This window comes from Gopherus flavomarginatus, chromosome 1 (genome assembly GCF_025201925.1).
Source record: "Gopherus flavomarginatus isolate rGopFla2 chromosome 1, rGopFla2.mat.asm, whole genome shotgun sequence".
NCBI classification, from domain to species: domain Eukaryota; kingdom Metazoa; phylum Chordata; order Testudines; family Testudinidae; genus Gopherus; species Gopherus flavomarginatus.
The window spans coordinates 49,731,705-49,744,778 of NC_066617.1; the positions used below are offsets into that span (position 1 = coordinate 49,731,705).

Consider the following 13,074-nt stretch of genomic DNA (forward strand, 5'->3'; position numbering starts at 1 on the left):
GGGCAGTAGGCATGCTGGCTTTGTCATGCAACAATATTGACCATTGTGATTCATGAAAAACATCTCATCAGTTAATTGAGTGTATGCAACTATTTAAATTCTTTTACACAGCAATATATATTGAAGATAAAGAAAATTACGAATTTGTTATACTATGGATTTTTGCATTCATATCATATTTAATAACTAACTGAAAAAGTAACCTATTGCCAGCCCTTCTCCATCTTATTTTGTGTAAGGATGAGACAGTAAATGAAAAGTGAGTTCAAATTAATTACCCCTCTCTGTTTTCAAGCTTTGTACCTGTGTGGATTTATTCTAATTCTTTATATTACTCTTTCTCATAGGCATCTGCATTTAGTAAAGAAAAACTACATTTTTTTAATAAAATAACATGGACAACATGGACAACATTCTTTTAAAGTTGTAATGTCAAGCATTCATATTAGGAAATGCCAGAATTAAGGTTGCAGTTTGGCCCGTTTGTATGTATTATGATACATCATTGCAAGATCATGTCATATTTTTTTCCACTGGACCCCACCCTCATTCAGTGCACAAGAAGGATCTGCTGTCAGCATGAATCAAGGTTTTGTATTGGAAGAGTCTGTGTCTATAAGGTCTTTGCCTCATTTGTTGTAGAACTTGGAAGGTATGTAGTGAATGAGGTGGGAGAATGCAGGAACAGAACAGTTTCAAGATTAAGGGTAGATGAATGCTGCTTTCAATAATTGGATTCTATCCCTGCCTCTGCCACAGAATTCCTATTTGATGTCAGACCAGACTTTTCACTGGTAGTCACTAATTTGTGTTCTTTGAGTAGTGTCCCTATGGATGCTCCATTCTAGGTGCACATGCATCCCGTGTGCCTCACATTGGAGATTTTAGGTAGCAGAGCCAGTTCAGCCATGCATTCACCTCATGCAGCCTTGTGTTCTGCAATGTAGCTATATAGAGCTAAGCAGGCAAACCACCCTCTGCTCCTTCTCAACCACCTCAACGGTGTCCGAGTAGAGCTGACCTCAACTGTATTTTTCTCTTATCTACTAGTTAGTGTTAACTTGTACACATGTGCGCACACGCACACATACATATGTATATAGTTTTTAGTGTAAGGACCATTGTCCTTTCATGTGTGTTTTTTTTTTCCCTCCCCTTGGAGGAACTTAAATGCTGGGAGGGCACACCTTTTTTCAAGTGTTGGCATTTGTGCCAGTAGCAGTCCTGGTGAGTGACAGGCCCTCCCGGTGTGTCTGTTGCCTTAGGGAGTCACATGTTGCTCAAAAATGTAATTTCTTCCTGGCATTAAAATCTTAAGTCAGAAAGAACTGGGAACTTAAGCTTTGTCTTGCTTGGACCGGCTTCTGACTCTGGCCAGGGGACACCCCCCGTACAACAGTCTCTGAGCAAGTTAATTGCCTCAACCTCCTCAGTGCAGCACTCCACTAGAGCATTGAAGAGGAAATTTCTGGAATCCTCACAAAAGGACTCTAGGAAGTGGCTTCAAGCCCTCGAAGTAGAGAATCTACCTCAGCGGCAGTCTCCGCTTCAGACAACCATTTTGGCACCTACCAGTCTCCAGCTTGCTACTCACAAGGCTGTAGGTTCCTCAGGTACCGTGAGCACCAGAAAGTCCAAGGACTCTAAGGATTCCATCTCTGGAAGATCGGTACCATCTGGAGATGGGAGTGGCAGGGAGAAGACAACCAGTTCTTCTAAACTGGTACCAAAAGGGTCTACCAGGCCTCTCGCTTGGCACTGCAAAAGACCAGACCAACACCTACTAGTCACTTATTGGAGCACACGAAACATTCGGTACTATAAGCTGCCTCTTCCTCAGTTATTTCTGCCCAGGTAGCCTCCTCAATATCAACCACTGTTTCAGTAATGCAAGAATTTCGATTCTCTCAGGATCTGGCAGTAGCAGAGACACCTGAATCTCCTTTAGTCAGCAACATCTTCTCAGTGCTGAGGATTTCTTGATCTCTGGACATTTCCCCAGTTTCAAGGGAGTGTCTGCCTAACTCAATGAGTGCCCTACCCATATCAAGGGATGAGGAGGAGGAGGAAGTTCAAGTGCTTGCTCATGTCCATTCCACAATAGGTGTGTACACACCACGTGCATCGTTGCTGGAGATTTTTCCCTCAGTGGTATCCATCGGGCTAGCTCTGACGCCCTCTGGTGCCACATACTCCTGCGCTGGTATAAGGCGCACCCCTGGCCACACACTTTGTCAGTTCCTGTTATTGCCTATGACGGTTGCTGGAACAATCTCTCTTGCTTTGGCAAGGCTTCTTCTCAGTGGTTTTAGGACTCTCTCAAACTAGCAAGCCGTACTGGTGATATACAACTAAGTCTGTGGGACTCCTTAGCTAAGTTCAAAGACACAGTTTCTCAGGACTTAAGGCAGGAATTTTCTGCCCTTTTGGATGAGGCTCAGAATATGGCCAGGACCTCACTCCAGGCGGCACTGGATGCAGCCGACACAGCAGCCAGGATGATGGCCTGTGCTGTCACCATGAGGCAAAGCTCTTGGCTTCAGTTCTCAAGACTTATTCAACAACCTATTCTAGCTAGCAAGTTAAAGAAATATGGGCTGAATGAATGGACTATAAGGTGGATATAAAGCTGGCTAGATAATTGGGCTCAATGATTAGTGATCAAAGACTCCATGTCTAGTTGGCAGCTGGTATCAAGCGGAGTGCCCCAAGGGTCTATCCTGGGGCCAGTTTTGATCAATATGTTCTCTAATGATCTGGAGGATGGCATGGATTGCATCCTCAGCAAGTTTGCAGATGACACTAATCTGGGAGGAGTGGTAGATACTCTGGAAGGTAGGGATAGGATACAGAGGGACCTAGACAAATTAGAGGATTGGGCCAAAAGAAATCTGATGAGGTTCAACAAAGACAAGTGCAGAGTCCTGCACTTAGGACGGAAGAATCCCATGCACTACTACAGACTAGGGACTGAATGGCTAGGCAGCAGTTCTGCAGAAAAGGACCTAGGGCTTACACTGGACGAGAAGCTGGATATGAGTCAACAGTATGTCCTTTTTGCCAAGAAGGCTGACAGCATTTTGGGCTGTATAAGTAGGAGCATTGCCAGCAGATCAAGGTACGTGATCATTCCCCTCTTTTCGGCATTGGTGAGGCCTCATCTGGAGTACTGTGTCCAGTTTTGGGCCGCACACTACAAGAAGGATGTGGAAAAATTGGAAAGCGTCCAGCGAAGGGCAACAAAAATGATTAGGGGGCTAGAGCACACAATTTGAGTGGCTGAGGAAACTGGGATTATTTAGTCTGCAGAAGAGAAGAATGAGGGGAGATTTGATAGTTGCTTTCAACTACCTGAAAGATGGTTTCAAAGGGGATGGATCTAGACTGTTCTCAGTGGTACCAGATGACAGAACAAGAAGTAATAGTCTCAAGTTGCAGTGGGGGAAGTTTAGGTTGGATATTAAGAAAAACTTTTTCACTAGGAGGATGGTGAAGCACTGGAATGGGTTACCTACGGAGGTAGTGGAATCTCCTTCCTTAGATGTTTTTAAGGTCAGGCTTGACAAAGCCCTGCCTGGGATGATTTAGTTGGGGATTGGTCCTGCTTTGAGCAGGGGGTTGGACTAGATGACCTCCTGAGATCCCTTTCAACCCTGATATTCTGTGACTTCCTCATGAGGTCCAGCAGACTATTCAGGACCTCCCTTTTGAAAGCTCCTCATTATTCTCAAAGCAGACAGACACAAGACTTCATGGCCTGAAGGACTCAAGGACCCTGGGCCACTAGACTCTGTCGGCTTAGAGTAGAGTTTCCCAAACTTGGGACGCTGCTTGTTTAGGGAAAGCCCCTGGTGGGCAGGACCAGTTTGTTTACCTGCCGCGGCTGCAGGTCCGGCCGATCACAGCTCCCACTGGCCACGGTTCACTGCTCCAGGCCAATTGGAGTTGCAGGAAGCGGCAGCCAGTACATATCTTGGTCCGTGCCATTTCCAGAAATTCCCATTGGCTTGGAGCAGTGAACTACGGCCAGTGGGAGCCGCAGTCGGCCCGACCTGCAGACTCGGCAGGTAAACAAACCAACCCGGCCCGCCAGGGGCTTTCCCTACACAAGCATCGTCCCAAGTTTGGGACACACTGGCTTAGAGGAAGCACTTCAGGTCCCAACAGCTATCCCGCTTCTCAGCTCCAGGTCTGAGACAATAACCTTATAAAAGGAAAGGGAGAGGTTACAAGCGTCGTCAACTGCTTCCTTCCACCTCAGCCTCCAGCTGCGATCACATAGGTACTACGGTGAGCCCAAGCAAGCTTTTTGAAGGTGCGCCTGAGGGCACTATACCAGTTCCCACCTCAGATCCTGCCTCCCTTTTATTTTTGGACTGTCTGGCCCGCTTCATCCCAGTGTGGTCCTGCATAATATCGGATCGCTGGGTGCTAAATACAGTGACGGTTGACTATACCTTTTTGTCCACCCCTCCCTCCTATCTCCCATCCATGTCCCTCTTCAGGAACCCTTCTCACGAGCAACTCCTCACCCAGATGGTGCCGTCTCTCCTATGGATGAGTGCTGTAGAAAAGGTTCCTCAAGACTTGAGAGGGAATTGGTTTTTACTCCCAATATTTCCTGATCTCAAAGACAAGGGGGGGCCTTTGGCCCATTCTGGAGCTTCATGTTCTCAATGGATAGCTCAAGAAACTGAGGTTCCTCATGGTCTCTCTGGCCTCCATCATTTCCTCACTGGATCCAAGGGACTGGTATACCGCCCTCGACTTAAAAGACATCTGCTTTCACATTTCTCTATTCCACGGCCACAGAAGATTTCTCAGGTTTATTGTAAACCAAACCACTACCAATTTACTGCTTTTCTCTTTGGCTTGTCTGTCTTCGGCCTGGTTTTTCACAAAGTGCATGGTGGTCGTGGTAGCTGCCTTCCTGAGGTGGCAAGGCATTTAGATCTACCCATACCTTAATGCATAGGCGCCAACTTCCCCTCTGCCTGATGGGGGCTCAACTCCTGGCCCCACCCCCATTCCTCCAAGTCCCCACTACTGCGCTGCCTCTTCTTGGCCTCCTCTCCTGAGCGTGCCGTGTCTCCACCACTTCCTGTCCGTCCCGGAGAGTCTAAAGTTCTGCCAAACAGCTGTTAGACAGGGGGGTGGTGGCAAGCGCTGGGAGGGAGCGGGAGGAGCAGGATGGCGGCGAGGAGGGTGGAGCTTGGTTGCCGCTGAGTGCAGAGCACCTGCTAATATTTCCCCATGGGTGATCCAGGCCCGCAGCACCCACAGAGTCTGCGCCTATGCCTTAATGACTGGTTGATCAATTATCCAAAAGAGACCCTTAAGAGACTCTGTGAATTCATTGGTTCATTTACTCTCTCGTCACACACACACTGTAGATGCCCATTAGTGGCAACATATTGGTGCCCTTTGCTATGTTGCTCCTAAGCGCCTGGTGCTGTTCTGGGTAGTGTTGTCTGACCAAAAACAGCCTGCTTTTTCTAATACTGTAAAATAGTACACCAAAGGCAGTGCACCCATTGGTGCCCGGTATCCTTTCTCTTGCAGAGCCAGTGGCAAAAGCCATGACCTCACTCCTTCCCCTCCCTGCCCAATCAAGCCAAAGCTCCATGTCCCCTCCTCTTCCTATAAGCAAGGCGCCTCTGGCCTCTGCCCCCCAGGGGTACTGGTGTGGGCAGATGGCTAAGGTTCCTTGGTGTTACCCCTCACTGGTTGCAGGTGCAGCACATTCCCCTTGGCCCTGGGACTGCCACAATGTCAGCCCAGCCTTCAGGGCCAGGTTCTTCTGCAGCAGGTGGGAGAGCACCCCCTCCAGCTGGGGAGAGATGAGGGGACAGCGAAGGAGAGAACCCTGGGGCAAATAGATAAGGAGAATGACAGCAATACCAGTTTGGTCTGTGGTGGAGGACATTGATGACAGATGACTTATGGAGAGGTGGAGGGGGTTAGGTAGGCTGTGGCGTATGAAGAGTGTTTTGGAATGGGTGGGGCATCCATGTTCCAGGATGGAGGAACCCCAACTTTTGGGAGAATGGAGCAGGAGAATCTTGGGTTTGGCAGGGGAGCCCGTAGCCAGCAAAATGGCTTAGTGAGCCCAGCTGCCAGAGACAGGCTGAAGATGCTCCCACTGGCAGGTTTCATGCCCCACCTTGGTGAGGGATGGATGTGTGGGGAGGGCACCATGCACAGCCTGCAATGTGGAGGGGGAGTCCTCCTAGCACGGACAGTGGAGGGGAGTGAGGGATTGGTCAGTGTCCTGGAAAGGGGGTCCCTGACCTCCACTGCAAAACAGCACACCAACACCTGTAACCAAGATGGAGAGAACAGCTCAGTGCATGGGTGGATCCCTGATACTCCTTCCCGCAAAATAGTGCGTACACCCCCACCTGCCTGCAAGCCAGATGCTGAGGAAGGGAGGAGCAAACCTTCCAGTTGTGCCTCTTCTGCTCTTATGCTGTGGCTATGTTGCTATTACTGAGTGGACAATTCATGGTGGGGAAGGTGTGCTCAGGGGAAATTTTGCTCGTAAGTGGTGGTTGCTCTCAAACGTGTTGCTGAAGACAAGCGTTTACAAGTGTCTGTCTAATTCAGCAGAATGACTGGCCAAGTATTCTACAATTGGTTAATAACATCGTAAAAGGATCCAGATTGGTTAATAACTTAGGTGGATTAATATTTAAATCACACAGTATTCTAATATCATGCTGCAAAGATCTGCAGGAGATACATTAAAGAGCCATGTGAGCATCACTGGTTTAGGTTAATGTTTGATGACAGCAGAATAGGGGTTTTAAAAGGTAGTAGTACTCTTCTATGCTTTGCCCACAAACTAAGCTCTGCTTACTTTTAGATGCCATTCGCAGAGGATTGTGCTGATGTGCAAAATATCATTACAGGGCACCTGTGACTTGGCTCCACCTAACTGGGGTTTGGATGCTCTGCTGGGCTTTGTTAATCTCATAGTGCCACCCATTTGTGGTGCCGAAATGAGATGTCACCCTCAGCAGATTATATGAAAGACCTTAATAATATAATCCTCCTTTTTCTTATATGCTTTGATCAGCAGTGAAATAATGTAATGCTAGCATTAACTATCGTTGAGCATCTGAGTTTACACCTAAGTGAGATGAACAGGAACGGTTGATGCCTCTTTCAAAACTACTGTTTCAGACTCTCTGCAAATTCAGGCAGACATCACTTCATTGGTTACATTTGGCTTATACTTTGACTTTTTTTAGTTAGACTCTTTTTTAAAAAAAATCTTAGATTTTGGAACACAAGATGGCAGGTCAGGAGCAGGTATGCCTTCCTTCCCCTTCTTTTTCCTCTTAACTTGAGCCCTTTGTCTTGATGATCTGACCATGCAAGGTAATGGAAACCTAAAGAAGCTAGACTTCACAAATGTTTTAGAGTTAAAAGCAATTCTCATCTTGTTAAAGCATCTTCTCCCTATATAAGCTGTATAAGAGAAAAGCATGATCCAGGTTTCAGTGGTGAATACTATTGCACTGTTATCAGTTGACCACAAAATATACCAGGAAGCATTCCAGCTCTGGAAATAGCAAAGATGCGTTGTATGAAGACCATACTATCTATCTTTTTTGTGGATGATGGACTATGATAAGTGTCCATATAAATGTTCCCTGAAGAGTTCTTTCAGTCATAAGAAACATCTCAATCTCTGAGCTGTCCAATAGAATAAATATCAAATATCACTAATTCTGCTCCTGAAAGGGAAGGTTTTTATTCCCTAAATGATGCCTTTTTATTGCATTGGAGCAAGAAGAGTCTCAAGGCTTTCTCTATAGTGCAAAGGGGTACAAAATGCACACTATATTTCAGTTCAGTGTTGCCTTTTAGATTGGAATAAGTGGTTGCCACATACTGGTATGCACTGGGTATTCATTATTAGCCTTATCGGGGTGGATTCCTAATCAAGGAATGCACTTTGGAAATTGTCATGAAACTAATTTTAATACAGTAGTTACTTTTTAGCTTGACCTGGAAGTCAGTATATAAGCTCCTTCTATTAATGACTAGTTTGTGATACTATCCAGCCTCACCTTTGTTGTTTGCACAGCAAGACTGCATATTTTAAAAGCCAGTTCTTAGATACTGAATTATAAAGCATATCAATACTTAGAAGTAGTGCTGGATGGACAAAAATACCATCTGGAATACCTAGTTTGGTGTTGTGTATAGGTGCTGTTCATTAAAAAATATATTCCTAGGTGCTCTGCCCCTCCAAAAAAAGGCAAAACAAGACTCTTAAGTTAGCCTAAAGTTAAGCTTATATCTGTAAGTTTTTCAAAAAGGAAAAAAAAAGGCCTTGACATATAGTAGATTTTTTTTTTCAAAAACAAACATTGAAAACCTGCTTAATCTATACTTAATCCAAAAGCAAACATTAGAACGTATGATGTCTCTCAACCCACCTTAACATTGCCTTTTGTCCCCTCCTAACCTTCCACCTTGTTCATCTGAGTCACTGTGCATGTAAAATGAAAAGAGATTTTGATGGCATTTTGGGAGGGTTTAAGATGACATCTTAAATTTATTAAATCTACTTTCTTGCCATAGTTTGTCTTTGGAATCAAGGAATATTGCTTTAATTGTGTACATGTATCTAGTATACTGTCATGCTTCCCCATGACTCGTAGACTATCTACTGTTGGCGTAGTCCCAGTTGTGGTAACAGTATCTTCTGTATCTTTCAGAACTATACAGTTGTTACATTTGAAACTCCATTTACTTTCAAGAATTACCTTGAACAGTCACTTCTTGTGTAGAAATAGAAAACCTTGTCACCTTTTTCTTCAGTCTCCAATACCACTCCAGATTCTTGGATAATGTTACAGGCTGCAGATCTTTTCTGCCATCAGCTGTTCTCATTCCCCAAAATAGTACCAAGTACGAACTATGATCTTGAAAGGCCTCTGCCATGGGTGCAGCCCAGTGCATGACCGTTTATGGAATGACTGCATTTGAAGAGCTCTAGAGGCCACCTGAACATCAGTCGCTCTCTAGCAGCAACTCCTTGCTCCTGTTTGATGTCGCTTACTGGATCTTGACACAGCAGCTCCTGCAGGTATCAGAGGAACAACTGAGGATCATGTGGCCACCACTCCAAGCCTTTACCAATTTTCAGTGGCTCATCTCATCAGCGCAAGAGTGCAGGAAGCTGAATGAGAGGGCACCAAAATGCCCTCCAGAGCCAGCACATTGAAATCCTTGCAGATTTCCTTCCCTTCCTCTCTCAAACACTGGCCACCTAGGAGGAAAGACTCACTGCTTTATGCTTAAGGAAGAGGAAAGATGGATCACAATCACAGGATTACTTTTTGGCCAAGATACGTGATGATTGTATACAGCTTAAATTTGCCTTTTTCTTTACTTATAAAAGATAGATTTCTTAAAATAAAAATGTCTTAATTGACTGGTTACTTGTGTGTGTTTTTATGGTGAAATGGTGCTTATGAAAGGATTTGAATAGAATGTGAAGTAATAGGGTAAACCAAGTCTGGGGAGTACATTCTGCAAGTTTGGGGGAGAAGTTAAGAGAGACAGCCAAACATGCAGGTAGCAAATATATCTGACAAGTAACTCTCTTCCCTGATGGAAATTAAGCCTTTAGTGGAATCAGAAATTCCATATTTCCTTTCATGTAGTCAAATACAAAAGATTTAATAGAGATCCTGTCAGTAGATACTTCCACCTTAAGACTTACCAGGAGAAGAATCTTTCCAGTTGGAGAAGCCTTAAGATAATTTATTTGCTCCTCAGGGCATGCTTGTTAGATCATGGCTACCCAAAAGCCAAAGTCAGTTATGTTTGGCCAGGAAATATTATTGGTTCAGAGACTTACATTTAACTATACTCATCTCAAGTCTTGCAACTGGCTGTTTCAAAAGATGGGTACCAGAAAGTTTTTATTTAAAGTTTTCAGTTCTTATGGCAAGTGTCTGAGATTTTTTTTTACTTGGAAAAGTGACTGTAAAAATGGAACTTCTGTTTAATTGAAGAAATTTAAGAAGTTCATGTAGATATAGTGCTTAAATTCTCCAAGTTTTGTTAGTGGGGCTGTCGATTAATCACAGTTAACTCACGCAATTAACTAAAAAAGATTAATCACTGTTAAACAGTAGAATACTAATTGAAATTTATTAAATATTTTTGATGTTTTTCTATATTTTCAAATGTATTGATTTCTATTACAATATGGAATACAAAATGTACAGTGCTCACTTTATATTTTATTACAAATATTTGCATGTAAAAATGATAAACAAAAGAAATAGTATTTTTCAATTCACCTCATACAAGTAGTGTAGTGCAATCACTTTATCATGAAAGTGTAATTTACAAATGTAGAATTTTTTTTGTTACATAACAGCATTCAAAAACAAAACAATGTAAAACCTTAGAGCCTATAAGTCCATTCAGTCCTACTTCTTGTTCAGCCAATCGCTAAGACAAACAAGTTTGTTAACATTCATGAGGGATGCTGCTGCCTGCTTTTGTTTACAATGTCAACTGAAAGTGAGAACAGGTGTTTGCATGGAACTTTTGTAGCTGGCGTTATAAGGTATTTACGTGCCAGATTCGTATACCCCTTCGTGCTTCAGCCACCATTCCAGAGGACATGCTTCCATGCTGATGACACTCATTTAAAAAAAAAGCGTTAATTTTTGACTGAACTCCTTGGGGGAGAATTGTATGCCTCCTGTTCTCTTTTACCTGTATTCTGCCATACATTTCATGTTAGAGCAGTCTCGGATGATGACCCAGCACATGTTCATTTAAAGAAAACTTTCACAGCAGATTTGACAAAATGCAAAGAAGGTACCAATGTGAGATTTCTAAGGATAGCTACAGAACTTGACCTAAGGTTTAAGAATCTGAAGTTCTCTCCAAAATCTGAGAGGGATGAGGTGTGGAGCATGCTTTCAGAAATTTTAAGAGAGCAACACTCTAATGCAGAAACTACAGAACTCGAACCACCAAAAAAGAAAATCAACCTTCTGCTGGTGGCATCTGAGTCAGATGATGAAAATGAACATGTGCCAGTCTGCTCTGCTTTAGATCATTATTGAGCAGAACCTGTCATCTGCATGGATGCATGTCGTCTGGAATGATGGTTGAAGCATGAAGGGACATATGACTCTTCAGCACATCTGGTATCTTGTGACACCAGCTACAACAGTGCTATGCGAACGCCTGTTCTCACTTTCAGGTGACATTGTAAACAAAAGCAGGCAGCATTATCTCCTGCACATTGTAACCAAACTGATTTATCCGAGTGATTGGCTGAAGTAGTACTGAATGGACTTGTGGGCTCTAAAGTTTGATATTGTTTTATTTTTGAATGCAGTTATTTTTTGTACATAATTCAACATTTGTAAGTTCAACTTTCATGATAAAGAGATTGCACTACACTTTGTACTAGGTGAATTTAAAAATACTATTTTTGTTTTTTTTCAGTGCAAATATTTGTAATAAAAATAAAGTGAGCACTGTACACTTGGTATTCTACGTTGTAATTGAAATCAATGTATTTGAAAATGTTGAAAACATCCAAAATATTTAAATAAATGGTATTCTATTATTGTTTATCAATGTGATTAAGTGCGATTAATTTTTTAATCGCATGACAGCCCTAATTGTTAGGTTCCTTTTTTTGTATCTGAATCTGCTTTTAATAAAAAAGATGCTTCTTAATCAGCAAATCTGCTTTCCATGTGTATTCAGAATCATAACTGTTGATTTTACAGACTAAAATAAGTTTTACTAATGTTTGGTTTTGTCAGGGCTGGAGAACCAGTACAACTCTAGAAGAGTGAACAAAATTCTGTTCTTGCTTGTGCATGATCAACTGAGTTGTTGAGATAGCTCTTCTTGGAGAATCTTTGTTGCTGACATGTTAGCCAGAAAGAAATTCTGTTTTTACTTCAGGTCCATATTGAGTTTACACGTCTAACTGTTTAAAAACTTATTTTTAAACCAAACTTTTTTCATCTGAATCAGAGATGACAAACACTGAGCTCCGTGAATCACTTATTACCAAGTTGCACTCTGAATAGAACCACACTTTAAATATCTCCCCACTCTACTTCAGAGGGTTACTTTTTAACTTGACCTTGGCGTACGATTATGGGAGGAAGTTGAGAGAACCTTTTTGGATTGCAATGTTTTGGCGCTCCATATTGGTTGAAGAGGAGGGAAGGTATCTAAGTATCTAGGATGTCTTTAGGTAAATTGACTGCTTGCTACGTGATAGAAGCTGAGTGAAGTGAGATGTAATGAAGAGATCAGAAATCTAGTTGCAGGAAAGAACTAGAGTGATGAAATACCAATTAATATCAAATGAAGGAGAGAAGAAATAATGAAGGAAAGAGGAAAGACTACTGAAAAATCTAAAACAGAGAATAAAACCCTTGACAGAAGACGAAAGGAGGATTTCTGTAAAGAAAATAATCCAGTAAAAACCCAGTATTTAAAATAGAAGAACTAATCTGAGAGACCTGAAAAGAGAGACTCAGATAGAAGATAAAAAAAATAATGTTAATGAAAAGATTGAGAAGTAAGAACAAACTACTTTATTTTTATATAGCAATTCTTGACAAAATGTGGCTCTGAAAATTTTAGGTATGTGGCAAATATCGTGACAAATTTTCTTGTGTCTGATGTTTTTAAATCTCAGAAAGAAAAGATACATTTTCAGTTTTTGCTGGGCGTACATAACTCATTCTTTAGTTATCCTTTTTGAGAGACTGCAAAAAATTTTGCCTTTTGCTAGCATTTTGCTGAACAAAGTATTGTGTATTTCCTTAATCATATACTGAATTCATTAATATAATATTAAACCATGAGTCAGTGTGTTAAACAGACACGTTTTTGTTAATATCTCACACTTAAGGATGCCAACTTAATTATAAAGAACCCAGTGGTTATGCAGAATTGAGTTAAAGATATGAGCCAGATGACATCCAAAATGCACACTTTTACCCTGTTAATGTCCATCAGTATCTGTTTGAAAAAGGAATAAAATACCAACCAATT

At 42.4% G+C, this 13,074-nt stretch overlaps 1 protein-coding gene across 1 annotated transcript in view; it reads left to right on the forward strand.

Moving 5' to 3' along the window:
* Positions 1-13,074, forward strand: part of ASZ1 (ankyrin repeat, SAM and basic leucine zipper domain containing 1) — a 112,122-nt gene that overhangs the window by 40,927 nt on the left and 58,121 nt on the right.